Source organism: Cupressus sempervirens, chromosome 5 (assembly GCF_028749045.1).
Source record: "Cupressus sempervirens isolate cs-2001-9-10 chromosome 5, ASM2874904v1, whole genome shotgun sequence".
NCBI classification, from domain to species: domain Eukaryota; kingdom Viridiplantae; phylum Streptophyta; class Pinopsida; order Cupressales; family Cupressaceae; genus Cupressus; species Cupressus sempervirens.
In genome coordinates, this window is record NC_143122.1 from 154,465,502 (window position 1) to 154,485,104 (window position 19,603).

Genomic DNA, 19,603 nt, shown 5'->3' on the forward strand with positions numbered 1-19,603 from the left:
GATTTTAAGATATGGAAGGATAGAAGTTCTTTTGATTATAGCCCTGAAAGGGAATTTGTTATGGTATTGTGATCGATGTCTCCTGTTGGAAAAATCCACCTTCTCCCTAGTTTGGTTCAATGATGAACCTATTGTGCAAACCTAGATGGGAGTATATGTTTGTTTTGTCTTCATTTATATTTTTTGTCTCCCTGTTAGTTGTATCCTCTCCATGAATACCTTGATGTATTGTAGAATTTGTAATGGCTACCTGATTGTGGAGTCAAAAACAAAATTTGGAGTTGTTATTTAAATTCAATTATGTTGGAATATTTTCTCCTTAGGATAGTAATCCTATGTAAAAATGTCATTTATAAACTTATTGTTAAAATGGCCATGATTTTAGGTTTTCTTCCTAGTTCTTTCCCAACAGAGCCTTTGAATCAAGTAGTTGAATTAAAAAAATGAGAAAGTGGCTAGTCCACATATATTGATAAAAATTGAGTAGTATTCTTGCATATGAAATTTCTCGTATTTTAGTTTTGCATATATTCACTTAAATTCTGACATAATGGTATTTTATCTTACTATGGCATTTATATACTTTGACATTGCATTCACTTGATTAAGATTCATTGGACAAATTGGTGAAATATATAAAGTTATGAAACTTCAAAAGCAAACTATGTTAAAGAAAATTTGGTATTTGATTTGTACTTCAATTTCATAATTATTCTTGAGTATGAGCGAGTTAAATATTCATATTCAAATCCTTAGGAATGACATTTAACCCTATGTTATAAATCTAATTAGAAAAAAAATTAAAAAAATTAACCCAGTGTCAAGAAAAATAAATTACCTTCAAAATTATCACTTAGAAGAAAAAAGGGGTCCTAAGAAAATGGTCATCCTTGAAGAAAATTAGTTTTGTCTTTTGTATGAGGAAAGGATTAAATTCTTTTAGGATAGAGCATATGCCATAAGATTATAATCCTGAATTGTAATTATTGTTTAAATAATAGTTAAATTATAAAGAACATTAATATATATATATATATATATATATATATATATAAACTTAATATCCTAAGTTACCAACTTAACTTTATGAAATAACTACCACCCTTCCCAAAATCCCATCTAACCTACCCCACATGATTTAATCCTTTACCTAGGCATTAATAAAAATAACAAAATAGGCCACCAATGATGTGCCTAATGTCATCTATTCTGCCTCCTACCTTGGATGCAACATGCACTGATTTGGGAGGTTGAAGTCACAATGGCATAAAGTTGCCATGTTTGTGTTTAAATCCAAAATCCCATTAATTGGTGTGCAGGTCTAAAACCCTTTTGGGCCATGTGTAGTCTGCCTCCATTTGGTCTTGCACTAGGAAAGTGGAATCCCACTTGGTTGGAGGCTTAAAAGCTTGTGGAGGCACTTTTAGAGTGCATAGGGGTAGGGATAGGAGCTATGGACCATGGGGCTACCCACCACTCACGTCTCCCTATGTTGAAATGGGTTGTGTGGGATAGTCCACAAATGTAGGAAAGAGGGGGGGGGGGGGGGGGGGTGGTGACGTGAGTCTATTGGGTAGTGTTAGGGGGTATGGTTAGATGGGGATGGGTTAGGTTAAGTTATTAGTTTTGTTTTATTAAGTCAGTTTGATTTATTAAATAGTTTTAGTAAAAGTTGTTTAGTATGAATTAGTTTAAGTTTTTAAGTGTGTTTTAATTAGTGTTTTTTTATAAAAAAATTGATCTTCAAAATTTTTGAATTATATAAAGATTATAGCATTAAAGATATAAGGGTTTAGGTACATTATAGAAATTGGTTTGTATAACTTATGTTAGTTTTTAATTAGTATTAGTAAAGAATAGTTTAGTTTATTTATATGTTTAAAGTTTTGAAGATTGAAAGTGTAGGATAGTATTTAGTTTTAGGATATTAATTAGTTTTAATTTAGATGTTTAAATTTAAAATTAGTATAAATTATATAGTGTTAAAGTATTAATTGTCATATTATTTATATTATTATTTAGCCTTAGTTTAGAAATAGAAGATGGTTTTTTGTGTTAAGTTAAATAAAGTTTAATTATTTGTATATTAGATGTGATGTTATAATTGTTAGTGAATTTTTTTTTATTTCAATATTTTGAATAATTAGATTTATAATCATTTAAACTATTATTGCAATAATTTTAATTATATTGTTTATTAATATTTTGATTAGTAATGTTATAGTGGCAAATGTAATATTATTTTAATTTAGTTCCAAATTATGTGTTCTAGTAGATTTAGTAGGTTGATTTTTTCCCATTGGGGTTATTCAAGAGTAAATGAAAAATAATATATTGTTTTAAAAAAATTAATGTAATACAAAATGAAGGTCGAAATAAATTTAATTATGAATGTTCAATCTAACGGTCTATTTTTGCACGTTGATTATAGACTTAAATTTAGTCTTAAGGAAATATTGGGGGAACATAATTCTACATCACAACATGCCATAGTGTAACTTGTGAATCAAACATAGTAGATTTTATCTAAACTCCTTATCAACCTGGTAGTTTTATTAGTCAAAAGAAAAAAAATCCTGTGTTTTTTAACCCATAATTTGGGCATGACATGCATGTACACTGAGGCATAAGTGTTGGAATTCTTTAGAATTAATAGATAGAGGGGGTAAATCAGTTATCCATGGCCCAAATGTACAAATAAAACATTTTAGTACTTAATAGATTCATATCCATAAAACTATATCATGCATGCATCCATTAGAACATCCAATACCTTAACATAGTAGGTCACTATCTTAGGTCAAAATAAATTTGCATACATGTAATCATGAAATACCACAAACTTATTCACACAATTTGTCATGGGGAGCTTCTTCAAATAAGAGATTTCTAGCTCTTCCTAGGCTACTCCTAGCCCACTATAGGGTATTCTCTACTAAATTTAACTTAGAGGATCCCTCTACAATCCCCTTACTCCAAGAAACTCACCCACCAATTCAAAATTCAATGTCATTCTCCCAATTCACCTAATATGCATCCTTTGGCCTAAATTTCCAAAACTTTTCCAAATCACCAAGTACCTCAAAAGAAATATTTGACCTTCCTATTGAGGTTCTTGAATCACTTACCATTATTTTTCACCCTTCTTTCAAGGCTTCCTCAACCAAATCACCAAATTGACTAGTTAGGCCTTATAGTCCTAAGAGTCCCTATTAGCCCTACTAGAAAAAAAGGAGCTATAACTCACAAAAACCCTTAATAAGGCCCCTTGGTGTATACTATTATTTTGTTTCATATGACTAACCCTTGAATATTTTTTAGGTCTAGGGTTCCAACAATGTTTGTATAGTACGGATTCAAAAAACTCTACTTTTAAGGGTTTTATAGGAAATGTTAGTGTTTACCTATCCACAAACATCAAAATCCATACCCAACCTCCTCCTTTGAGTTTCATTCACTTCATACAATTCTCCTACATTTCCAATTCAAGATTGACCCATGCCAATCTTTTATTCCTTGCAAAAAAATTTTACAAGCCTCTCCTTGCACCTTGCCAAGCTTGCTTGCTTGTCTAGGGCTCACTTGTAAAAATAGCATTTGGTCTTCCAAAAAATCCAAAGACCCTATTTAAATATATAAAGAGGCTATTTCGTGGTCTCAAAGAGCCATGATGATTAGACAAAGGACACTCAAGCCATAACCCATTTCATTCTTGCAACACAAAATTGGACAACAAGGTTACTATACATAGAGAAAATTATTAACCCTATCAAAATAGAAAAAATAAAAAAACTATTAAAGGCATGAACACAAGATACTAATCCATAAAAAAAAGTTCACTATTCAGTCCAAAAATCCAATCAAAAATTCAAACCTATGATTCAAATGCTCAAATGTTGTCCTGCTATAGGTGTTATCCATACACCTAACTGTCCAACCCTTAGAAATGAATTCAAAAAGTCATATATAGAATTAATAATTCATCCTAGACTACTTTTAAAACCATCAATACCCAAATCATTGATCTTGCAAAAATTGTCAAAATGTTGTTAACCAATTTTGCAAAAATTGCAAAGTTTTCAATGCAATATTTTGACAACTTTTGCAATTTTTCTCCTACACTCTTCAAACTTGAAAATAATGTTGTCAAACCTCATAGGATACCTTAGAACATATAAGGTCCATATTTACATATTATTTTACCATTTTTATGGAATTTCACCTCATTTTGCTTCTTACAACAATTTTTGCAATTTCCTCTTATCAGGACCTAATTGACAAAATTAGACTCCTAAACCAAAACTTATCAAATCAAAATCTCCTAAACATAACTTGGGTGTTTATGAATAGACGTTATTGTTCCAATTTTTTTTAGATCATATACAAACCAAAAATTAGACTTAGGGTTTCACCTTAACCTAGGTGCTCATACACAATTCTCCCCATGCACGAACAAGTTTAAGGTACTACTGGAGATTTTAAAAACTCCTTGTTGATGACTAGCTTCTTGAATTCACCCTTAACAATCCAAGTTGCCTCAACCTTAGGTAAATCCATCAATTTCACCAAATTCTCCTTCTAGACCTTGTTTCTTGTGCTCTTCCTCAACCTAGAATCTCAGATCCTCTCAATCTATGGTTGCTTCTTTTTAGGTACCTTTAGGTTTGATACATCCTTTTTCAACTCTTCCTGATTCTCTATGTCACCCATATTATGACTTTTATATGGTATTAGGTATTTCACATTGAAAATTGGAGAAAGAGACATGTGCTTTGGTAGATCTATCTTGTAGGCATTAGGTCCATACTTCTTAAAGATCTTGCATGGCCAAATCATCCTCATATGTAACTTGTAGAGGATTCCATTTTGTAACCTGGCCTTGTTGAGATAAACTATCACCGAGATTCCCAGTTGAAACTGCAACTCAATTCTCCCCTCATCCTTCTTCTCCTTCAACTTTTGATTGGAATCCATTAAAGTTTTCTTCACTTGATCATGTACATCCTTCATTGATTGTATAAATTCATCAACTTGTCCAGTGACCTTATCATTTGAATGTAGGTCTATCAACTCCATTATACCTCTTTGGGTGAGTGCAATACCACTTTGAAAGAACTTAACCCAGTTGTCCTATTCTTTTTATCATTATGTGAAAATTTAGCTTGGGAATAACTTGCTCCAAAAATTTTCCATATTCCTTAGTGAGACACCTTAATAGGTTTCTAATTACCCTATTTTATCACCTTTTTCTGACCATCAATTTGAAGATGGTAGGTAGAGCTATATGCTAGGTTATTTTCAAGCCTCTTCCATAGGTTCTTTTTGGAAGACCCCCATAAACTTAACATCCATGTTAGTTACTATGCTGCTTGGAAATTTATCCATCTTAACCACCTCCTTGAAGAATAGGTTGGCAATATTACTTGCATCATATGTAGTATTGCATGCTATGAAGTGCCTCATCTTACTCGACCTTTCTACTACCACAAAGACACTATCCATCCCTATCCTAGTCCTTGGTGAGCCCAATATAAATTCCATGTTGATACACTCCCAAGGCCTATTAGGAATGGGAGAGGTTGGTAGAGACCTACATTTGATAAAGTTTCATTTTCCTTATGACATATGTTGCATTGCTCCACATAGCTCCTAACATTTATTTAAATTTTGGGTCAATAATAGAACTTTTCCACAAGGTCCAGGGTCTTGTCTAGACTAAATTGCCCAATCATTCTCTCATTGCACTTCTCTTATATGAGATTCTCCCTCATGGATCCCTTTGGGATGCACAAATATTGACCTTCCAACAATAGTCCATTCTGTAGGGCATATTTAGCAAAATCGTTATGGAAATGATTAGCAAAACCATTACATACCATATAAGCCTATGAGAAATTAGTGTTCTCATACAGATCTTTGTAACCATCCAAGTTCATTGTTAGCAACCTTCTACTGAAAGCATCTACCACCTTATAATTTTTTTCCTTCTTAAGCTTGATGTTAAAAGTATAGGACTACAAGAACACAATCCACTTGATGTGTCTTAGACATACCTTCTCTTATGAGTTAATGAAACTCAAAGCTTAGTTACCTATGAAGACAAAAAAATCCTTAGGCAACAAGTAGTTTCTCCACTTACTGAGGGCTTGGACAAGTGCATAAAGTTGTAGGTCATATGTTGAATACCTTGTCTTGTCTAAATTAAGCATCTCACTAAAAAATTCTACTAGCCTACCCTCCTAGGTCAAAATCATTCCAACTACTATGTTATTCGCATCACATTCCCCCACAAATGGTTTCTCAAAACTAGGTAGAACCAAGATAGGCTAGGTTGCTACCTCCTTCTTCAACCTCTCAAAACCCTAATATGTAGACTTGGTCCACATAAATTTGGTCTTCATTCCACCTTTGACTTTATCCATCATAGGTGCACAAATTTCACTAAACCTTCTTACAAACCTCCAATAAAATTTTGCCAATCCATGAAAACTTCTAACCTTAGTAAAAGATCTAGGTGTAGGCCAACTCAAATATCCTCTACCTTGTCCTTATCTATCTTGAGACTTTCTTGGGATAATACAAACTCCAAATACACCAAGACCTCTTTCATTAACTCACTCTTTTCCATGTTGATTGTCAACTTCTCCTCTTGGATCTTCCTCAATACCAACTCTAGGTATTTCATATGTTCCTCGTTGCTCTTGATAAGAATGTCATCTAGGTATACCACAAAAAATACTATTATGCAATCCTTCAAAAGCTCATTCATGACTCTCATGATGGTACTTGGTGCATTGGTAAGACCAAAGAGCACTACCAACCACTCATAGATAGCCTCAATAATCATAAATGCATAGTTCCATTCATCCCCTTATTTTCATCTTAATCTGATAGTATCCACTTTTAAGATCAATTTTGGAGAAGTACCTATGTCCACCTAGATAATCCATCAAGTGTTCTATCCTTGGAATAGGAAATTTATACCTAAATGTGATTCTATTAATTTTCCTAGAATTAATTCACATTATCCACTTGCCTCCTTTTTTGGGTGCTAAGACCACTAGTATGTTACACAAAATAATGTGCTTCCTAATTAGCCATTGATTAAGCAACTCTTGAACTGGTCTTGCAATCTCCTTGTTCTGTACTCTAGATTCATCTTATAGGTAGCTTCGTTGGGATGTGATGATCCTAGTATGAAGTCAATTTGAGGATTTATGCCCCACTAAGGTGGTAGGGTTGGTGTTCCTCCATCATAGATAATGTCTTTACAATGAACCAATTAACTCTTTGACTTCTACAAGTATAGGTGTACTTCTAGATACCTTTTCCTCATTAGGTTTTAGCATAATAAAATAGCCCACTTCCTCACCCTTCTTCAAGTCCTTAAGGAATTATTTTCCACTCATGCATAATGATTTAGTATTACACTTCTCTTCTTTGGCTTCTTCCACTATAGACTAGATCCTATAAGTTGCACCATCCTTCTTAAAGGAATATTTGTTCTCCTTCCCATGACGGACTACCTCTGTGTCATACTACCAAGGTGTTCCTAAAAATATGTGACAAGCATATATGGGAATCACATCACACAAGATCTTATCATATTAATCTCCAATGGTGATGTCTTCCCACACTTATTCATTTCCTCGGATGTTCTACCCCTTATTAAGAAAAGTCACCCTAGAAGGACACACATGTGGAATCTTGGTCAACGAAGATATTGTACTACATCCTTTGACGAAACATTGTTAGTAGACCTTGAGTGTATGATTCCCTTGCATACTTTGCCCAATATTTTGAATGTGGTTCTAAATAATGCTCTCCTCTACTTTGGCTCATCCTTGACTGACTCCTTAACCAATACCCTTCTCAACATGACGTTTATACCTTTCTCAATATCAAGGTCCACTTCTCCTATATTCTAATTGTCCTGTTCTTGGACATATGTAAGTTTCCTTTCCCCACAAGAAGACGATGATTTTTATGGAAATCTATAAGAAGGGTTTCCTAACTTACAACAATTATAGAACTTCATGTTACTGAAGTGTGAACCTCTACTACTATTTTTGGTATGTTCCTCTGTCTCCATTGTTACACTCTCTGCCAACATGAAGTGTGAACGTATACTACTATTTTCATATGTGCCTCTACCTCCATTGTTAGACCCTCTATCTCTACTAGAGCCTCCCCTCTAATTTGTCTCACTAGTCTTCTTACTCCACTTAGATTCTCCATATTTTCTTTGCTCTTTGTAAGTGCAACTAGAACCTCCCCTTGAGCCACCTCTTAAGTCTTTACCTCTACCTCTATTCTTAGAACTTGAGTCCCCTTTCTTCAAAAAAAATATAAAGAGTGGTGAGTTTAAAAAAACTCTCATCATCTTGTATGGACCATTTAAGACCATTGAGGTACCTAGCCATCTTCATACTCTTTGCTTCTTGCATCCTTGATCTTAGTGCCGACTTTTGAAGCACCTCCCTATAGGTAGATACATCAAGATTTTTTTCTTGATATGATACCTCTATTTATGGATATAAATCTTATAATCCTCTAGTGGGTATGTTTCTTTGATCTTTGCCATGATTACTTTCCAATTAGCTATAGACTTCTTCTCTTCACTTTCTCTTTCCTCTTGCAAGAACTTCCATAATGTCAAAGCTTGACCTTTCAACCTACACTTGGAAAACCTCATGATTTGGGCCTCTATTTTCTATTCACACTCAAAGTAGTTCTCAATTCTTTAAAGCCATTCTAATACTACCTTTGCATCCATCTTGCCAAAGAATAAAGAAAAATTCTCTAGACTCTTCCTTCCAAATGCTTTGAGGGCTTTAAGGAATGGTTACCACTCACTAAGTCGAGAGTTTGGCTCATGGATCTCATCCTCTAGTCTCAACTTTTCTTTACACTTTCCAAGTACTTCATATTCCTTAGCTTGGGCTACATTCTCTATCTCTTTCAACTTATCTTTCATCTCCTCTATGACCTCATCTAGAATCCTAGTCTTTTCCTCTAAGAGCTTATTTTTCTCATCTACTTTGTTGTCCAAATTTTCATTGGTCACCATCTTGGAAAATCCACTTAACTTGATGGAATGCAACATGCCACCACAAACGTAATCTTATGGATTTGACAAAACTTTGATGGAGAGCATCTTCAACTAAGAGATTTCTATCTCTCCCAACCTACTCCTAGCCCACTATAGGTCTTCTCTCCCAACCCTAATTTATAGGATCCCTCTACAATCCCCTTACTGCAATAAACTCACCTGCCAATTAAAAATTTAGTTTCATTCTCCCAATTAACTTTATATGCATCCTTTGGCCTAAATTGCCAAAATTTCCCCAAATGCACCAAATTCCTCAAAAACAAGATTGAACCTTCCTATTGAGGTTCTTGACTGACTAGTTAGGCCTTGTAACTTTAATATCCCTTATTAGCCCTACTAGAAACAAGGAAGGAGCTATAAGTCACAAAAATCCTTAATAAGGCTCCTTTGTGTATAGTAGACTACTTTCCCCATGAATAACCGTTAATAATTTTGTAGGTCTAGGGTTCTCGCAATGTTAGTATAGTATGGATTTAGAAAACCCTAACTTTAAGGGTTTTATGGGAAATGTTAGTATATTTCTCTCCACAAGAATCAAAATCCAGACCCAACTTCCTCCTTTGAGTTTTTTTCCCTTCATACATTATTCCCACATTTCCAACTCAATATTGACCCATGCCAATCTCCTATTCCTCATAAAACTTCTTTACAAGCTTCTCCTTATACCTTGTAAAGCTTTCTTTCTTTCATAGGGGTCTCTTGTAGAAATAAAATTTGGCCTTCCACAACCTCCACAAACCATATTTACAATATATGAAGAGGTTATTTATTTGTCTCCAAGAGCCATGGTGTTTAGACCAAGGACACTCAAGCCATAACCCATTTCATTCTTACAACACAAAATTGGATAATAAGTTGATTATAAACATTTTTTCTTTCTATAAAGTATCAAAATATTATTTGAAAACAAAAAAACTACACACGAGGTCAAGGCATGAACATAAGATACTACTCCATCAAAAATAGTTCCTTACTCAAACCAAAATTCCAATCAAGACTTTAAACATATACTTCAAATGCTCAAAAACTATCTTATTAAAAGTGTTATTTGTACACTCAACTATCCAACCCTTGGAACTAAGTTGAAAAAGTATTAAATAGACTTTATCCTTCACCCTAGACTTCAGTTCAAACCATAACTTCCCAATTTTTTGATCTTGCAAAAACTACCTAAAAGTTGTGAAGCAATTTTGCAGAAAATGTAAAGTTGTTAATGCAACATTTTCACAACTTCTGTAAATTTTCCCCTAGACTCTTTAAACTTGAAAATAATGTTGTCAAAACTCCTAGGATGACCTTATAACATATAAGGGACATATTTACATAGTTTTTTCCCCTTTTATGGCATTTCACCTCATTTTTCTATCTAGAGCAATTTTTGCAATTTCCTCTTATCAGGACCTAATAGACTCCAAAGCTAAAACATATCAACTCAAACCTCCTAAACACAACTTTGGACTTTATCAATATTCCTTATTATCCTAATGTTTGGTTAGACCATATATAAACCAAAATTTATACTTACGGCTTGACCTTACCCTAGTTTCTCCTAAATCAATTTGACACAAGGATTTTACATGGCAACCCAATTTAGGAAAAACCACCAGTAACATGCTACCTAATTTTCACTCTTCTGAAGTGATCTGATGTTAAAGGTTGACACTACTAAAGGTTATAGTACACATGGTTAAATGTGACCTAGTTAAATGATTTCAATCATTCTATTAGGAGCGAGCCTTGTTAGAGGACTTTAGAACATTCCATTAGAATATCACCCAATTAAGGGATTTACAATTGACTATTAGGTCAACCTTAAACCAAATGATTTATCTACAATGATATATTTGTTAGAAATTAATAGTAGGATTGATCTAATAATAAAACACATGACACTTTTGGATTATATATATCTAGTTGAGTCCTCCATTTTGCTTGGCATTCATACTCTTTTTCTTTAACAACTTGTTAACCCTTGAATTATTCAACCTCTTAAGCCTTCTATATTTTCATTTTGATTGAAAACTCATATATTTGGCCATTGTATGAAGCAATACCCTATCCTTCTTGTCTTCCTTAGGTTCTCATACATGACAACCTTTGCTTTTGGCCTTTTATATCTATAAATAGAAAATTTAGGCATTTTACAATTTAATGAGAATTGTAAATTCTAGGGTTAGGGTTAGGTCTTCGATTAAAGTCTTTTTTTTGTCTCTTGACATCTACAATATTCACTTGGAAATAATAGTCTTATAATGCTGAACTAACACTGGATTGCTTGGCATCAATTACGTCTTCTCAGCTCAGTCACCACTATTATTTCTCTAACACTTGACACCTACTATATTTTACTAATGCTCAATGCTTACTAACTTTTTGACACTCAAAACTTACTGAATCTTGCTTGGCCTGAACTAAGCTTTCTTAGTTTTTAATATTTTCTTGGCTAGGCTTGGTAAACACTTTTTATGAAAACACTTCTTGGCTTAGCTAAAGTAACCATTCCCTTTAGCTTTAAGTAGATAAAAAATGCATCATATCATCCATTTATTACTTGGTCTTAGGTGCTCCTTTTATACATCATATAACTCAACCATTCTCTAGGTCCTCTTATTATCTTATCTTTTCAAATCCTCTTCATCAATAAAAAAAATGATAGCATTCGGACCAAAAAGAATTTGCCTCACAAAAAATATCAAGTTTGACACAATTTACAAAGTAATGATTATTCCATAATAGGTTCTAAACTTTAAATAATATTTTTTCAATAATCTCCCTATTTGGTATTGATGGCAAACCATTACCAATAATAACAAAAACAAAAATTAATACCTTTGAAATTTCTCCCCCTATCATTATATGTGCCTCTTTCTTTTTCCTTTTTCTAATGTGATCTTTGTGATATCTCCCTTAACTTTATATCTCCTTCTTTGAACTCTCTCTACTATCCCCCCTTTTATTATATTTCCCTCATTTACAATAATTCCAAAGACTTGTCATCTATACATGTAGATATTATCAATTTAGGTTCTCCCTCTGTCACGCTACATGTGAATGTAAAACTTTTGATTCAGCTCCTTTATTACTTTAGGAAACTCTTAAAGTAAAATCCACTATACCAAATTTTAAACCTGACATTCAACTTAGTTGACATAGTGAACTACTCTTGCTTCTTAATTAGCTTTGTATAGAGGTATCGCTCCTATTTTACCTCTAATATATTCATGTGTATCTTTAGGTAAAGCCTTTATGAATATATCATTTATTTGTTCTTTTGTATTCATATATTCCATTCTCACTTCTTTTTCTTGAACAAACTCTCACAAGTAATGATACTTGATTGCAATGTGCTTAATCTTTGTGTGCACCACATGTTTATTTGATATATTTATAGAACTTTTATTATCACAATAAAGTACTACAATTTTAGTAATTTCTTTGTTCCATCCATTGAGTAGTTGTTTGATCTGTATCACAGTTTTACAAATCACTATAGCAACCCAATATTCAACTTCATCAATAGACTGAGATATATATAATTATTTTTCTTACTAGTCTAGGTGACAAATTTCTTTTCTAAGAAAATTTCTCTACCACTTGTACCTTTTATATAATTGATATTTCTAGGAAAATCAACATTTGTATAGACTCTTAATTCAAACATATCATTCTTTTTGTAGTATAGACCATAGTCTTTTGTTCCTCTAAAGTATCTCATGATCCTTTAAAAAACCATCAAATGATTCTCCTTAGGGTTGACATAAATTATTGCAAAAATCCCAACAACTAATGAAATGTCAAGTCTGTTATGAACTAGATATTGCAACTTTCCAATCGTAGACCTATACAATGTTCGATTTGCTCTAGCAAAATCATCTATTTTGGATATTATGTGTCATGTCACGATAGTATTTCTAACATGTTTTGAATCCTCCATAGCAAAATCTTTCAATATTTCTCTCACATACTTGGATTGAGTGATGTAAATCTGATATTTCATCTAAAATACTTGCAAACTAACAATGAGTTGTATCTCTCCAAACATAGACATCTCAAACTCTTTCTTCATTTCATTTACAAATGTCTTAAACAATGCATTTGGTCCTCCTCATATTAAATCATCATAAAATATTTCAGCTAGTAAAATTCCTTTACCTTCTCCTACCATCAAGTAGAAATTTTTGTTTTCATTAGTCTTCTCAAAATGGATCTTCACAATCTATAGTTGTGAAGCCTGTCATACCACACTTTTGGAGATTTTTTTAAATCCTATAAATATTTGTGTAATATACATACCATGTTCTTATTGTTAGTATACCATTCAAAATTTTTTACTTCATATCCATTTGATAAACTTTGCAACCTTTGTATGTAGAGTAAGTAGATATAGTTCTTACTTCTAATCTGGAAATTGGGGTAAATGTCTATCCATAGTCAATTCTCTATTCCTATGCATGTCCCTTACAAACTAATCTTTCCTTAATCCTTATCAATTTAGCATTCTTATCCAGTTTCTTTTTGTACACCCACTTGGTTCTAATCACGTTCTTGTTCTCTAGTCCAGGTACTAGAGTCCATATTTGTTCTTCTCAATTTGATCAATCTCTTCTTTCATGTCTTTACTCTAGTCTTCATTCTCTGATGCATCCTTCATTGACTTAGGCTCATGCATTCTTTACAAACATGTATCACTTTTCAACCTATTCTCTCTTATTGGTTTTCCTTCTTTATCTACAAGGATTTGTGTAGTAGGGTGATGTCTTCCGACATACTTTGACAATCTTGATTTTGATCTTCTTTCTTCAATGGGTTTGTCAACCTTTGAGTCACTCTACACATCTATATTAGATAAGTTAGCATTACATTCATGTAAATTAATCTTACTATAAGAATGTACCTTGGCTTCTATCTATAATGCAATTCCTAAATGCAACTTAGTTCCTACTTAGTTGTTGAATACAACTCAACATTGATTGTATGTAACTCGATAGTCACTAATACTTGTCTCTTTTGATTTACAACTTGGTTCACAAATTTGTCAGCATTCATGTCATCATATTAATAGATGAAGGTTTTTACTCTTTAGGTTACTTCTTATGTTGAGCTTCATGTACCTCTATATATTCATCTAAATTTATACTTGTACTATCCACAACTTTCTTAGTGTTAGTATTTTAAAACTTATAAGCTTTACTTATTATCGAATAACCTAGGAATATACCTTCTTCCCTTTTATCATCAAGTTTACCATTCATGTTGCCCTTAAGAATGTAGAACTTTCTTCCAAATACATTAAAATATTTTACATTGGATGAGTATCCATACCATAGTTCAAAAGGTGTACAAGTTTTACCTTTGTTGACTTGTACTTAGTTCAAGGTATAGACAACTGCACTTATAACCTATCTCTAGTATTTCTAAGCAATATTATTCTCCATCATTAGTGTTCTAGCATAGTCAATTTCAGATATGTTCCTCCTTTCAACAATCTCATTTTGTGGAGGAGTCCTTGGTGCAGAATTCTATCTTTTAGCTCCATTGTCATTAGAGAATATATCAAACTCATTTGATTCAAATTCTCCAACTCTGTCAGATCTCATACATTTCAAGCTTTTTCTAGTCTCCTTTCAACCTCTTTGTAATTAACACTTAAATATTTTGAAAGCATCATTTTCTGTTCCAAAAATATAGCTATAATCATCCTAGAATAATCATCAACAAATAGGATAATGTAATTTTCACATGAACTGCTCAACATAAATTAGTATGATAAAATTCCAAAATTTCTTTTGAAAACTGAATCTTATTTTTAACACTAGATTTTGTCACCTTACCAAAATGACATTGTTTGCAAATCACATTATCAAGTGTCTTCAAATTTGGCAAACCTCAGACTATTTTCACAATGCTAATACTGACAGTGTTATCAAAGTTAACATGACATATAACCTCTTTTTTCATAGCCACATGTTATCAAATTCTACAATAAGAAAAGTACCATCATTTATGTCAAGATAAAATAAATTACCTCTATTTTGGTCTCCATTTCCAATTTTTTTTCTATCAATGCCATAGATGCTAGCATTATTACTATCAAATTCAATTTTACAATTGAACTATTCAATTGTGAGCCACACAACAAGTTATAGTTAATTCCTTCTACACAGTAAGCATTTTGAAATGATCTTTTTTTTAAATTTCATTGATTCTTTACCTTTTACCAAACAACAAGCATCATTACCAAATCTAACACTATTTCTATTGGAATACCCAAGTGTGATGAACTTACTTTTTTCTCTAGTAATGAGATGTGAACATCTACTATCAATAATACATATATCACTTTTTTTGATATAAGATATTAATACAGTTGCCTCATCTTCATTAGAATCATATTTCATAGCAACATACACTACTTCATCATCATGGCCATCAGATTCATCTTTTGTTTACTCTTCAGCAATGTAGCAAGCAGTCTTTCCTTTATCTTTATAGTCTTTTCTATTATCATCTCTTTTACATTTGTATTTATCTCCACTCCTATTGTTCTTCTTCTTTTCACACCTTGGAGCAATATGACCAACATCATTACAATTGAAACACATGATAGGAAACTTACCTTTTTATTTCCCTTTTCCTCTATGAAATCTCCTAGCCAACAATAATTCAAGATCTTCTACATCATCTTCATCTATATCTCTATCACTAGAAATATTCTTGACCCTTTTCTTCTTATTTTTAGGTCCATTCATTATTAGTTTATTGTTGAAAGGAGGTTCAAAATTTTCAATTTTAAAACTATCCAAATTAAAATGTACAAGAGCAGTGAGACTACCCATCAGTACTTCAAGCGTTAGATTACTACTAGGAATAGACCTTAGTTCTTATGTGGAAGAGACTCTAATAGCATATATATGTAGGAGGTTTCTTAGTACTTTCCTAATCATAGTCATATCTTTAATTACACTATTTTATCCTCTAATAGCATTGACAACATCTTTGATTCTTGTACAATACAAGACTATAGTCTCACCTTATTTCATTCTCAACTCATCAAACTTTCCTCTTAGTCTTTCATCCTTAGCTCTTAGAACATTCTTGTCTCCTCAATAGATTGTCTCTATAGCATCCCACATCTTCTTAGCAAAATTACATCCTTTGATGTGATCAAACTCTAAATAGCTTAGGGAAGATGCAAGCTCTAACATTGCATGAATGTGTTCTTTATTCTTTTTCAGATCATTAGCTGTAAGGGCTCTAGTAGGATCAACATGCTTAGCTTTCATGGTAGATTGTGCATAATCTCCAAGTCCTCCTATATGGAGCCTCATCAAAAAAATTCGTGCAGGAAAATTTTCCTTGTTCAGTTTGGGAAACTCCTTTTTGTAAATCTTGATCTTTAACTATTAGTACATTCAAACTATTTCCTTATAACCATCAATGGCTCTGATACCAATTGTTCGAATTCTTTAGAATAACTAAGAGGGTGATGAATTAGTTATCCAAGGTTGAAATGTAAAAATAAAAATTTTCAATACTTAACATATTCATATCCATAAAAAAATATCATTCATGCATCCATTATAACATCCAATACCTTAACTTAGTAGGTCACTATCATAGGTTAAAATAACTTTGTAGAAATTTGATCATGAAATACCACAAACTCATTCACATAATTTGACACAAGGATTTTACATGGAAGCCCAATTTGGGAGAAACCGCAAGTAACATGCTACCCAATTTTAACACTTCTGAAGTGATGCCTTGTTAAAGGCCAACCCTAATAAAGGTTACAATAGACACTATTAAATTTGTTATAGTTAAATGATTTCAATCACCCTATTAGGATTGAGCCTTGTTAGGGAACTTTAGAACATTTTATTAAATGTCGCTTGGTTAAGGATTTACAAATGACAATTAGGTTAACCTCAATCCAAAGGATTTTTCTAAACTGATACAGTTGTTAGAATGTAATAGTAGGAATTGTTATGATAATAAAACACAAATCACTTGCATATTATAGATCATTGGTTAAGTACTCCACTCTTCTTGAAATTCATACTCTCCATCTCTAATAGCTTGTTCACACTTCAAGAGTTCAACCTTTTAACCCTTCTTACTTTTCATGCCAATTGAAGACTCTTGTATTCCACCACCATATGAAGTAACACCCTAGGCTTCTATTCTTCTTTAGGTTATCGCACATGAAAACCTATTCTTCTTTCTTATATGTCTATAAATAGAGAATTTAGGTCTTTTGTCATTTAACCACAATCATCCATTTTAGGGTTAGGTAAGATTGAATAAATCTACCCACTTTTCAATTTTAGTCCCCTCTATAAAATTCTTCTACAATCCTCTTTGAGTTTGTATCAAAACAGTTTATCTTGAATTTTGTTCCACTATGATATCATATAAATCTTCCACATGCTTCACACAATTCAATAAATCAACTTTTTCAACTCAAATTCATTAAATCTTTGATTAATTTTTTTTTTTATCACTCGCCATCTACACTGTTCACTTGGCAATAACATTCTTTGAATGCTTGACCAACACTAGGTTCCTTGGCATAAACTACATCTTCTCAACTTAGTCCCCACTATTATTTCCCTAATACTCAACACCTATTATATTTTTACTTACATTGGGTACTTACTAACTTTGTGACACTTGTCACTTGGTGAATCTTGTTTGGCTTGAACTAGGTTTTCTTGGCTTACATTATTTTCTTAGATAGGCTTGGCAGACACTTTTTATGAAAATACTTCTTCTTGGCTTAGCTAAATTAACCATTCACTTTAGCCATAAGTAAATATATATTACATCATATCATCGATGTATTACTTGGTCTTAGTGCTCCTTTTCTACAATATATAACTCAACCTTTCTCTAGGTCCTCCTGTTATCTTATCTTTTCAAATCATCTTCATAAATCAAACAAATGCTAAAGGGTGAGTGAGTAGCCGAGTTGGTGTGAAGGCGAGTCGTGAGGCATAGTTTTAGGCTAATGATCCTGGTGCTACGCATCAACTCTGATTCGAGTCACACTAGGTTTACCACAAACCCTTTAAGAACAAGAAATAGGAGTTGATTTCATGGGTGGGTGCGATGGAGTCTCTGAGAAGCGTTGGCTGCCGGCTGGGCTAGGGTTTTTCCCCTGGCCTGTTCTTGGTGTTTGATCTTTACTATTTTTCTGTTCTGTTTGGATTGTTAGCTACTGGACATAATTTGTGTTGGTGTTTTAGGAGATCTTCTGTAGTCAATTTTGGATTGGGGGTTTTATTGTTTGCATGGCAGGGCCTGGGATTTCTTCTCCGTTGGTGAGAACAGATGGTTCTTCTCCAACTATGCATGCAATGCGATCTGAATCATTTTATTCAGGGGAGAGCTCCAAGCTGAAAAAAGTTAATGGTTGTCTTCTGTGTAGCCATGATCACCCTGTTCTGGTTATTCCTCCAAAGGTTGTAATAGAGGACATTGATTATTGGACCAAGCATGCTTTGATATGAAAATTTCTTGGAATCCGAATTTCCTTATCCGCTCTTGAGGCATGGATTCGCCGCTCTTGGCAGTTGGAAGGCGATATGGAGATTATGTTGGCAAGGAATAGTTATTTTTTTGTTGTATTCTCTTGCATGTCTGATCGTGTCATGTTTTTGAAGGAGGCCCTTATTTCTACAACAATGTGGGGTTATTTGTCAAACCTTGGCATTCAGGTTTTAATTCTGCTGAGGATCTCCCTTCAATAGTGTCAATTTGGGTTCACTTGCCTCATCTTCCCTTGGAATTTTGGCATGAAGACATCCTTCGACAAATTGCTGCTTTGTTGGGGAAGCCAACTGCGATCGTACATCAAACCCTCAATAAAAAGGTTATTTCTTTTGCTAGAATTTGTGTTGAAATTAATTTGATTAACCCATTACCAGATTCTTTGGAAATTTGTCTGGGGGATTCTTCTTGGGTGCAGCAGTTAGATTATGAATCCCTCCCTTTTCGTTGCTGGATTTGTCATGAGTATGGTCATTTACTGCGGCAGTGCCCCCGTAACTTGAGTTTCAAAGGAGTGGATCGGTCTACAGATGGAAATGTTGGTGGTTTGGCAGATACTACAAGGAAAGGAGAATCTCAAATGGTTAATACTACCAAGGGGATGAATCCACAAGATGCTACAGGTAAGGGTAAGGCTCCAATGCAGGATAAGGATGGATTTACCCCTGTTCATCCTCGAGCTAAGGGACGTGGTCAAAAGAGGCCTTTGAAAGAAAGATTATCTGATTCAAGTTTTAACCATTTTGAGGTGCTGGATAGTATGGTTCTAGAGGAGGGTATTCCTCCTCCTATCTCTTATGATCCAGCTTGCCCAGATGAGAGATCTGTTCCTAATGATGCTTGTGGGGCATCTCAAGTTGTAGTATATCAGAATTGTGAGGTTCCTCTAGCTCCTGTGACAGCGGCTTTGGTGACTCCTGCAGTGTTGGAAGATGATGA